The following is an 11945-nucleotide window of genomic DNA, read 5'->3' on the forward strand; positions in this document are numbered from 1 at the left end:
CTTCAGCATCTATCACATCAGCTGCTGCAATTGTGCAGAACACAGCATGCCAGGGTGATGTGATACACTCTGTCCAGATTATCCTTGAAGCTCCAAGAACAGCAGCCTCAGCAGCCTTGTCATCTGATCCAGTGAGGCCCTGATTGAAGCCTGGACAACGCCAAGGACATGGGTTGCAAGACTCTGGCAGAACTAAGTACCTGAATGCCCATAGCTAAGCCCTGAACTGGAATTAGATCAGCCCCAGGACTGACTGCAGTAGAATCCCAGCACTGACTATCGTCCTCCTTTGCCCCAGGATTGCTATCTCCTGACTGTAACACATGGTCACAAGCCTGAAGCGCGAAGTATAAACTGCTGGCAGATGTTGCAGGCATCAAGTTGATAAAGCTCGATGACACATAGTGACATATCCATCCCTATGATTGTTCAGTGCTCCCCACCATAACAAACCACCTCCTGATTCCTCTGCACTGAGAAACTGGGAAACTGTAACTGAGTACTGAAGACCTTGTCTTTTGAAGAAGTTATGTGAGGCACACAGAGGCTAGCAGGCTACACATCTGTATTGAGGCCAGCAAGTGAGCATGAAGGAAGCCATATGAAGTATACGGAGTAAACGCAAAGTGATTCAGCATTAAGAAAGTGAGCTGAGCGCCATGAGATGCATCCTATGCAGATACAGTCATAGAGATGTATAGCACAGAAACAGACCCATTTGGTCCAACCCATCCATGCCAACCAGATATCCCAACCCAATCTAGTCCCATCTGCCAGCACCCACCCCATATCCCTCCAAACCCTTCCTATTCATATACCTGTCCAGATGGCTTTTAAATGTTGCAATTTTACTAGCCTCCACCACTTCCTCTGGCAGCTCATTCCATATACATACCAGCCTCTGCATGAGAAAGTTGCTCCTTAGGTCTCTTTTATATCTTTCCCCTCTCACCCTAAACCTAAAAGACCTTGTCGATTTACCCTATCCATGCCCCTCATAATTTTGTAAACCTCTATAAGGTCACCCCTCAGCCTCCGACACTCCAGGGAAAACAACCCCAGCCTGTTCAGCCTCTCCCTGTAGCTCAAATCCTCCAACCCTGGCAACATCCTTGTAAATCTTTTTGGAACCTTTTCAAGTTTCACAACATCTTTCCGATAGGAAAAAGACCAGAATTGCACACAATGTTCCAACAGTGGCCTAACCAGTGTCCTGTACAGCTGCAACATGACCTTCCAACTCCTGTACTCAATACTCTGACCAATAAAGGAAAGCATACCAAGTGCCTTCTTCACTATCCTAGCTACCTGTGACTCCACTTTCAAGGAACTATGAACCTGCACTCCAAGGTCTCTTTGTTCCACAACACTCCTTAGGACCTTAACATTAAGTGTGTAAGTCCTGCTAAGATTTGCTTTCTCAAAATGCAGCGCCTCACGTTTATCTAAATTAAACTCCACCTGCCACTTCTCAGCCCATTGACCCATCTGATCAAGATCCCGTTGTAATTTGAAGTAACCTTCTTCACTGTCCACTGTACCTCCAGTTTTGGTGTCATTAGCAAACTTACTAACTATACCTCTTATGCTCACAATCAAATCATTTATATAAATGACGGTAAGTAGTGGACCCAGCACTGATCCTTGTGGCCCTCCACTGGTCACAGATCTCCAGTATGAAAAACAACCCTCCAGCACCACCCTGTGTCTTCTACCTTTGAGCCAGTTCTGTATCCTTGAGGTAAGTGTGTGATACTGTGTGTAAAATGACCTGGAGGAAGCACACAGATTATTAGTGCTCCGGAGCTCCAAATTGTTCAAGGCTTGAAGTGTTGACACAGTTAGTCTGAGAGCAGGCATGCTGAGGTGATGAGGCTGGTAGTTTGCTGATGCCAACTTGCAAGGTTATAAAGTCCCACGAAGGATGGTGGACATGGGCATTTCTCTGAAGAAGTAGTTATATGATGGTCAGTAAAAATATTCGGAGAGTCGCAGCTACCAGGTAACCGCTCTGAATTATTTGTGGGAAATTGTGCCACCCGCTTTTGCGTTGGACAAGAGGAAAATTGGAAGTGTTGCAATACAGTGAGTTGGGGCATTAATGAGATGCCACTCAAGAATGAGATCCTAAAGTCACCATTTATGTCTTAAAGGGCAAATCCGGAAAACAATCTCAACATCAAAAACGTGTTTTTTAAAATTCTCACCATATTTTCCCACATTTTTTGCCATTGCTCATGTCACACCAGGGCGGGTAAAATTGCACTCTATGTTCCAAGATGGGAATGAAAACAAGTACAAAGCAAAGTTACAAACTGAATTTAATACAACTTATGTTGAGAAATTGATTAATATCAGGGAGAAGCAGGTAGATTCTGGCAAAATTGGACTGGAACCACAAGACTTAGGTTTGTCTTCTGAATGTGGCTGGAAACTTGGATATATCTTGAACTGCTTTTTGGTTTATTTGTACTTAGTAAAAAACCCCTTACTGTATTTTCCATGTTTCAACACATTACACAGAGAAGGCCATACCAGTGCAAATGGAGAAAAAATAGCCAGGAGGAGAATTATGAGCTTCTGCAAAGAAGAGCTACAATGGTGATGGAACAAGTCATACTTTTTTCAATCTATGGGGCTGAATATTACTCTTTTTGGCCAAGTATCAGTTTTGTTGGGTTTTCACAGAATGTTTCTCTCCATGGGTCCTAGAAAATTTTCTCAATGCATCTTACCAAACTCACTTCATTAAACTACCTATCCCACACCCTCACATGTCCCTTGTTTGATTCTAGCCCCATTTTACTATTTGCTGTACCCAATACAGGGATAACCTGAAATGCATTGGCACCCCTGCCATTGGTACCATCTATCAAAGGTCATTGTGCACTTGGACAAGCACTGTTAGTCTTGCACAATTCCTGACATTTGCCCCGTATTTGCATATCTCACTGCATGGTGGAGTGTGCTCAGACCGCATGGGCTTGCCACCAAGAGGTGACAGTTTTGAGCTCCAAGGAATTCTTTCCAAACTTCTGTTTGCAACTTAGATCCTTTGCACACAGAGTGGTTAGGCCACAGTCAGTCCTGTGAAAGTTTACAATATATAAAATCATAATTTGGGAATTTGGATTTTTCAAACAGAAACAAATGAATTTTAGTTTCAATGTTGAGAAGGTAACCTTTTTTGAAAATAGAGGTCAGAAAGCCATTTTGAAAAGTGACCTAAACATATCATTTCCAAGAAAACATGTGACTTAGTAAAAGCCGAGCCATATACCAACAGTGCTGATTGATGGAGTTTTTAAACTGCTGAGTATTTTACGTACAGGAAAACAAATGGCAGCTTAGTTTGAGTTCAGTTCAAAAGAATTAGATTCCAGATTCATTCCTGCAGAAGAATTCAGATTTTGGTTCAGAAAAGCAGTTTCATCCTAGCAGCAAGGCAGTTTTGTTGGGTTTGTAGAATCTCCAAGTTGAAAGAGTTTGTGCAGAAATTACTTTTGGCTGTCAGAACTGAAAAGGAGTTTGACATTTGAAAATAAGTCAAAACGTTTCAACAGTCCAAGATGGAAAAGTGGTCAGTCAATTAGCAATAAAGAATTAAGAAACAAGTGATATTTCTCTGGGATTGAGTATCTGAAAAGGATATTTTTGGGGAAAAAGTTTTGGCTGTTTATGTTAAGATATTTTCAAATTGGTATGCATATATACACATAGGTTTGTTAGTGTTTGTTTTTCCTCTTTGAATAACAAACCTGTGTTCTTGTATTAAAAGATCACTGCAGCCCTTGTGTGAATATGCTCAGGATCCACCCAGTAAGATAACCAATGGCAAAAGTAAAAAATATGATCTGTTCAAACCAAGTTTCATTCTGGGATCTGATTTGTCCAGTAGTTTCATTAGCTGGGACCAAAACATTGGCAGGTCAAATAGATATTCATTTGACTCCTTTGGCTCCTTTATAACCTCCTTGCTCTTGTATTCAATATCTTGACCAATAAAGTCCAATATCCCATGTGCTCTCTTGACCACCTTATCTTTATGTCCTGCTGCCTTCAAGGATCCACGGATATGCATATCAAAGTCCATCTGGGCTTCCTGGGGTCCTACCATTATACATGTACTTACTTGCCTTATTTGTCCTCCCAAAATTGTCTCACATCTCAGGATTAAATTTCATTTATTACTGTTCAGCTCACTTGGGCTGGGCCAGCTTTTACTGCAACAAGTCAAAGGAGGGAATTAATTATTATGGACCTTGGATGAAAATCAGTATGATGCAGCAGCAGGAGAGATGCTGAGGTGCCCCAGGCAGTAAATAGGAAATGTTGAGGATAGGAAGGGTTAGTTATTTAGGAGGATGAGGTGGGTGAGAGCAATTGAGTGGGCATGATGCATGCAATATTGAGGGTTGCCTTAGTGAGTTGTGTATGCAGTGGTAGAGTTAGAATGGGTGCTGGCCATGTGAGTGAGAGGTAGCAGAGAGATGGTGGCATTAAATATGGTGGCAGAAGATCATTGACCTTCTTCCCATATAGGTGGCTATTCCAATTCACTTGCAATTTCTGTCAAAGTTGGCTTGGACTGCCGGCATGGCCTCCTGCAAATGGCTGCTTTCTCCATGTCTATTAATACTTCCAGGTTCCTGTGTATAAAGCAAGAAGCAAACTTTCCTTTCTGTTGGGCCATGTGATTTGTAATAATGATCAAGCACCACAGTGTGCGTTGTCACTCTGACTTTCAGCATCAGAAATGGCATATAGCTGCCTTTTAAAAATGGTGTCAGATGATTGAAAGACAGAAGGGTCCAGCTGTGGCAAGTACTTCTCTCTCTCCAGCCATATAATCACCCAATAAAATTTTGCAAGAGCTTGGTCATATTATCAATGAAGTGAGAGCAGAAGGTTATGTGAGATATCTTGTTACAAACTATGTTGGACCAGGTACAATGACTTGAGCTTGAATAAACATTAACAGAAAGTGGGAACATTCCGTCCATAGAAGCAGACCCGAAATTTGGGGCCTTTCAATTTTACGCTAACTTTTATCACCCAATAAAATCAGTAAATAGTAGTCTTTGTCCTAATTGTAATCCTTAGTAGAAAACTCCCATATAAGGCAGCCATAACTAAAGCAAGAAATAACCTTTACAAATTTTGATATAAATAGCAGCTAAAGTCTATATTGATGAGAGCCCTATACTTCCACTATTTTAAATAAATTAAAACCAGAAAAAGTCTACGTTCACAATGTGCATAATGATGCAAGGCACAAGATACGTGAAGCCTAAAGTCAATGCCATGTTAATTGAGACTAACCAGCAGGGGGTGCACAATGCTTCAATACATTATAACAAATGCAATTTGAACAATGGCTCAGGTATATGTCATCTTCACAAGTGGTAATGAAAATACCGGTTACTACATTGCGATAGCAATCATACTTGTTATAAACAACCGGGCATTGGAATTTAATCTACTGGTGCTTGGTGATTATTTTTAATTCCAATTAAAAGCAACACTATTTGAGATCTTAAGAAATTGCTTCAAGGAGGCTATTGTGCTTATGAGTAAATTTAGTTCATGTATGGACATTTCAGGAGAAAACAAATTGGTTTGTCAAACTGCACTGAGCCAAGGTTCTTCCTTCTAATTAAAGTATGATACTAATGTCAAACTCTTTTGGTTTGAGGGCATTGTGCCTTCATACAACCTCAACAAAAGATATTCTTTTAATGGAAATGTTACTTTCTATGAAATATGAGCTTATTGATCACTCTAAATTATGTAGGCAACCCATAATGTTCTTTTGAAAGCAAAAATTCATAACAAATCCATTAATAAAATGTTTTATGAAATTTGTTTAGTAGATACTATTACCTCAACTTCTCAAGATCTTCCCAACATGCCCATTAAGTCCTCTCAGTTTCTTGTTTCTACATTTGTTAAGGTTTATCACTTACACGGAACTCTTTGTAAAGGCTAAAAATATGCACAAATGCCACCCAAAATCTGTAAATATATTTACTCCTGTTTTTGATCAATTTAAGAACATCAGACCACAAGATATAGGAGCAGAAACTAGGCCACTTGGCTCATCGAGTCTGCTCCGCCATTCAATCATGGCTGATAGGTTTTTCAACCCCATTTTCCCAATTTTTCCCCGTAACCTTTGATACCCTTGACATTCATGAACTTATCTATCTCCGTTTTAAATATACTCAATGACCTGGCCTCCTCAGCCTTCTGTGGCAATGAATTCCACAGCTTCACCACTCCCTGGCTAAAGAAGTTCCTCCTTATCTCTGTTCTAAACTTTCTTTATTCTAAGGTTGTGCCCTCGGGACCTCATCTCTCTGCCAATGGAAACATCTTCCCAAAATCCACTCTGTCCAGGCCATTCAGTACTCTGTAAATTTCAGTCAGATCCCCCCTCATCCTTCTATAATCCAAGTATAGCCCCAGAGTCCTCAAACGTTCCTCATACATTAAACCTTTCATTCCTGGGATTATTCTCATGAACCTCCCCTGGACCTGCTTCAGGGCCAATACATCTTTCCTGAGGTATACAGCCCAAAATTGCTCACAATACTCTAAATGTGACCTGACCAGAGCCTTATAAAGCCTCAGAGGTACATCCCTGCTTTTATATTCTAATACTCTCAAGATGAATGGGAACACTGCATTTGCCTTCCTAACTACCAACTCAACCTGCAGGTTTACTTTTAGAGAAACCTGGAGTAGAACTCCCAAGTGGCTGTATTCTTTTAAAAGTATTTGTCACTCTGTATACCTGAGTCCAAGCTAGGAATTTGCCTTTTCTGATAAAATAAATTGGGGTTAATACACAGCTTGCTAGGGGCAAACAATACCCAATTGGTAAATTCTCCATTGTTAAAAGTACCATCAAGGAATAAATGGTTCAAAGATCATTAATGGAAAGTTTAGAGAAAGATTTAATTTGTATACGGAGGAGAAACACAATATTTTAATATAATTGTACACAAGATAGAAAACAGTGTGTTAAATATTTAAGAGCAGACACATAAAGATGAGAAATTTAATGAAGTATTTGCTATGTTGGCAAAGGCTGAAGTTTCAATAGGATTGCACCCCTCCACAAATCAGGCTTCAGTCATTAAAAAAACACTTTTAAGGTGATTTGGACCATTGCTTTTCATTTGTTTTAATGCAACTGGTGACAAGATGAGTTATCACAAAATATCATCAGGTTCTTTCTCTAAACCCCAAAAGCTAAGAGAGCCCCATGTTCTTTCAGATAAACAAATTTCAGCCATAATCAACAAGACTTGTTTCTAATTTTACCAATGAGATTAGGGAAATCTAACATTTTGGTCCAAGGAAGGGTTGGACAAAGCCAAGTAAAATAGTTAATTGAGATTCCATTAGCACAAGTGTAGCACATGTGTACTATGACAAGGAAAATATAACCATATGTTTCTTGTCAAGAGTGGAGTTCAGAACAAGAAAGCTGCACCTTGATTTGAATTATGTAGAAAGATAATGGAGAAAATGGGCTAGAAATCATGCAAGTCCTCAGACTCTTGAACACCAATTTTGGTGCACATGCACAGTTTGACTAGTTGGACAGTAGCTATCAAGATTGGGTTCAAGTTTCAATGGCATTCTTAAAAGGATCCCATTACATATAATGCAGTTACATGCAGGCATGTCATCATAGCCATATTTGCGTACATCTCTGCCATTTTCTACTTCATTTCTTAGTTACTCTATAGCAGATTAAAAACTGCACATTAGAAGATGAAATGCTTTGTGACCGATTAGGAAGGTAAGGAAAATGTGCTGATGGAGAAATGAGAAGCCAAACTTTGTTTGTATTTTCTTTCTAATGTAAGGTCACTGAATTTGAAATGTAAGCATTATTTTCTTTCTTTGGATGCTACCAGACCTGCTATGTTTCTCCAGCACTGTTTTTGTTTCAGATTTCCAGTATTCACAGTTCATTACTTTATTTGCATTTTCATTTCAGGCTATTCTCTACAAAGTCAACACACCCAGAGTGAACATGCAAAAGCATTACCACAATTCACTGCATTGTGTTAATGTTGCCTTGATGATCTTTGTCTGTTTTACATTTCACAAGGTAAATCCACCTCTCCACATGAACGTAGAACTTACAAGTGGAATTAGGCTAATTGATTCTTCAAGGCTGTGCTGTGATTTAATTAGTTCTTAACTAATCTGGTGTTTTCAACTGTAATTGCCCGATCACCCCCATAACCAATGTCTATGAAAAGTTGCCTTGAATAAGTTCAATAACCCAAACACTCCTGTTTTCTGGGGAATTGAATTCAACTCAACATACTACTACCCTCAATCCCATTCTTAAACTGTATCCATTCTTCCTGGTCTGCACAGTTGGAAGCATCCACCCAATCAAGACCCCTCAGGATCTTCCATTCTTTGATAAGATCATCCCTCATGCTCCTGAACTTCAATAGATACAGGCCCAACCAAACCAACTTCACCTTATAAGGTAAGCCTTTCATCCCAGGAAGGTGTTGAGTGAATCTTCCCTAAATTGTTTCTAATGCAGTTCTATCTATTTTCAAATGAGGTGGTTAAATCTGTGCACAGTACTCCAGCCATGGTCTCACCAAAGCCCTGTACAGCTTCAGTAAAACTGAAAACATTTGCAATAAGCAACGTTTCATTTGCTTTCCTAATCACTTGCCACACCAGCAACCTTTCGTAGTTCATGTATCTAGATACTGAGATCTCTCTCTACTAGAGAAGTGCAACCTTTCTCTGCTTAAATAAATAAATTACTTTTCTATTCCTCCTCTCAAAATAGACAAGTTCACATTTTCCCACATTATACTCCATCTGCCAAAGTTTTGACTACTCACTTTGCCTGTCCATCTGTTTGAACCCTCTATCTCCTCTGAACAAATTTCCTACCTATTTTAGTGTCTTCGGCAAATTGAACTGACATCCATTTGGCCTGTTCATTGAAGTCATTGATATAGACTGTAAAGAGTTGAGGACGCAATATTAACCCCTACTGTCTTCCACTAGTTAATATCTTGCCAACTGAAAAAAATATTTATCACTATTCTGCTTCTTGTTAAGCTTACCAATTTCTAGGCATGATAAAATGTTACCACCGACATCACGAGCCCTTATTATGTGAAGTAATTTTTGATGCAGCACCTTGCTGAATTCCTTTTGGAAATCAAAGTTTCAAAGTTCCACTTCATCCATTTTGCTTACGAATTCTTTGAAACATTCTAATAAGTTAAACATGGCTTCCTTTTCACAAACTCATGTTAACTTTGCTCAATACCTCCACAATTTTTTTCCATGGAATCCCCAGACTGAAGGTCAATACTGGTGGTGGTCAGTGGTTAGCACTTCTACCTCTCAGCGCCAGGGACCTGGGGTCAATTCCTGCCTCAGGAACGGTCTGTGTAGAGCTTGCACATTCTCCCAGTGTCTGTGGGGGTTGCCTCCCACAATCAAAGGCTTTGTGATTTTGAATTGACTTTGCTAAATTGTCCATAGTGTTATGTGCATTAGTCAGGGGCAAATATGGGTCTGGATGTGTTACTCTTCAGAGAGTTGGTGTGGACTTCTTGGGCTGAAGGGCCTGTTTCCATATTGTAGGGAATCTAATCGAACTTCAGTTACCCTTTCCCTCTGGTTATCATTACACAAATTGCTATCCCACTCTGTTACTTTTTTGTTTTCCTTTGACTTACCACATCACTTCACACGTGATTCACTTACCTCCACTATTTAAAGCCCGCTCTACTACAATACCTTCAGGAGGTAGGAAGAGGGATGAGTTTCAAAAGTAGATTTCAGGCAGTTGGGAAGGAAATTCAAGGGAGGTCCTCATAAGCAGTAGTCACAGGATTACTCCAGTGTGTTACTAGTGAAATTAAGATCAGGAGGATCAATCAATTGAACACGTGGCTGGAGAAGTGCTGTAGGAGGAGAGTATCAGATTTCTGAGGCTTTGGACCATATTGGACATGTACAGGCTAGTCAGGTTACATCTTAAATTGGGCTGGGACTGATCAAGAGACTTTATCTACACTGCAAAATTCCATGACTCAAACCATAATAATAAAAAAATAAAGTATTTAAATATCATAAACACACAATGAATAACAGTGAGAATTTAGACTTGAAGGAGGGAAGAGACTATACTTTGAAATATTATTTCCAAACGAAGAAGCAAATTAGAAAAAAAAATGTTGAGATATATTCAAGATGAATTTAGTTGTTTTTTTTGGCAATCTCAAGGGTACAAATATTGAATGGATTGTATTAGTTGGGATAAATACTCAGGAACTTAAATGAGGTGGAGCAAGTGTTATTGGTTACAAGGAGTCATATTGGACTCAAAACATTAATTCTGCTTCTCTCACCTTTATGCTGCTAGACCTATTAAGTTTTCCCAGCAACTTTGGATTTTATTTCAGATCGCCAGCCCCATAATAGTGTGCACACTTTGGGAGGTGGTAATGAAGTAGTAATGTCACTGGACTAGTTGTCCAGAGGCCCTGGCTAATTTGAATGCAAATGGAGAATTTGAATTCAATAAAAACTTGCAAAATTAAAAGCTTGCTTAATGGCAGCCATGTAACCATTGTCAATTGTTATTGAAGCACACCTGATACACTAATGCCATTTAGCGAAGAAAATCTGTTGCCTGAACATGGTCTGCCAGACCCCCAGCAATACATTACATTGTGTTACCTTCTGAAATGGTCAACAAGTCAATCAGTTCAAATGTTTTTAGGGTTGGACAACAAATTCTGGCATTGTCTGCAATACCCACATCGCATAAAAGAATGAAGAAAGGAAACATTTGCTCTGATGGCAAACAGATAAACTCCAAAAGGCTGCAACTTTAAAATTGTGCAGCACCTTTGAAAGAGCATGGTCATTCTCTATTTTAATCCCGTTAATTCAAGGAACCAGTCAGGAAAGTGTTTGGGATACTTCCCATACTTGCCTGGACAAGTGCAGCCCAGACACTATCAAGAGGCTTAACACCATTCAGAACACAGCAGCCCATTCTTTGCCACCACAACCACAAATTCACTCTCTCCATCACTATACCATGGTAGAGTGCTGTAACTATGAGCTGCACTACAGAAATTCACCAAGGCTCCTCAGACAGCACCTTCCAAACCCATAATCACTACCACCTGGAAGTGGTATCTGGGCAGCAGATAGGTGGAATATAACCAACTAGAAGTTGCCCTCCAAGCCATTCAGTCTCCAGACTTGGAAACATATCGACATTTCTTCAGTTTCAAAATCCTGGAATGCCTTCCTAACAGCACGGAGACTTAACATTCTAAGCAGCAAAGTTCACAACAACCTTTTAAAGAATGGATAATAAATTCTGGCCCATCCAATGGCATCCACAACTCAAACAAGTTGAGGAACTTAAAGGTTTAGAAGCAAATCAAAACGTCAAGGATGGAGTAGAAAATCAATTTTGAGAGAAGTAATTTGACAAAAAAGAGAAATGTTTTTCAGAGGCACAGATAGAGGAAGTGTAGGAGGCAAATGTCATGGATGAGGTATGAATCAAAGAATGGCTACATTGTAGGAGCACAGAATGCCAGTCATATCTAAGCTGGTTGTACGAGTTCCCTAGCCAGTCATACTTCCATCTGCCTTTTCTCTGTAGTTCTGCAACCTTTCTTCAGACAGTTACATGATTCCTTTCTAAAAGCTATGATTAAGTCAACCTAAGTCAAACTCAGTGGAAGGCAGTGACTCTTGGAAAGCTTAAAAGATATTGGGAAACTGAAAATACAGACAGGCTGGTAGAACAGTCTGGCATTTAGCAGATTACATTTAATAAAGAATGAGAAAAACTAAAGAATACAATTGTGAAAAGTACAGAGAAGAGAGAAATATGTGCACTTAAATCA

The sequence above is a fragment of the Chiloscyllium punctatum genome, chromosome 38 (assembly GCF_047496795.1).
Source record: "Chiloscyllium punctatum isolate Juve2018m chromosome 38, sChiPun1.3, whole genome shotgun sequence".
NCBI lineage: Eukaryota > Metazoa > Chordata > Chondrichthyes > Orectolobiformes > Hemiscylliidae > Chiloscyllium > Chiloscyllium punctatum.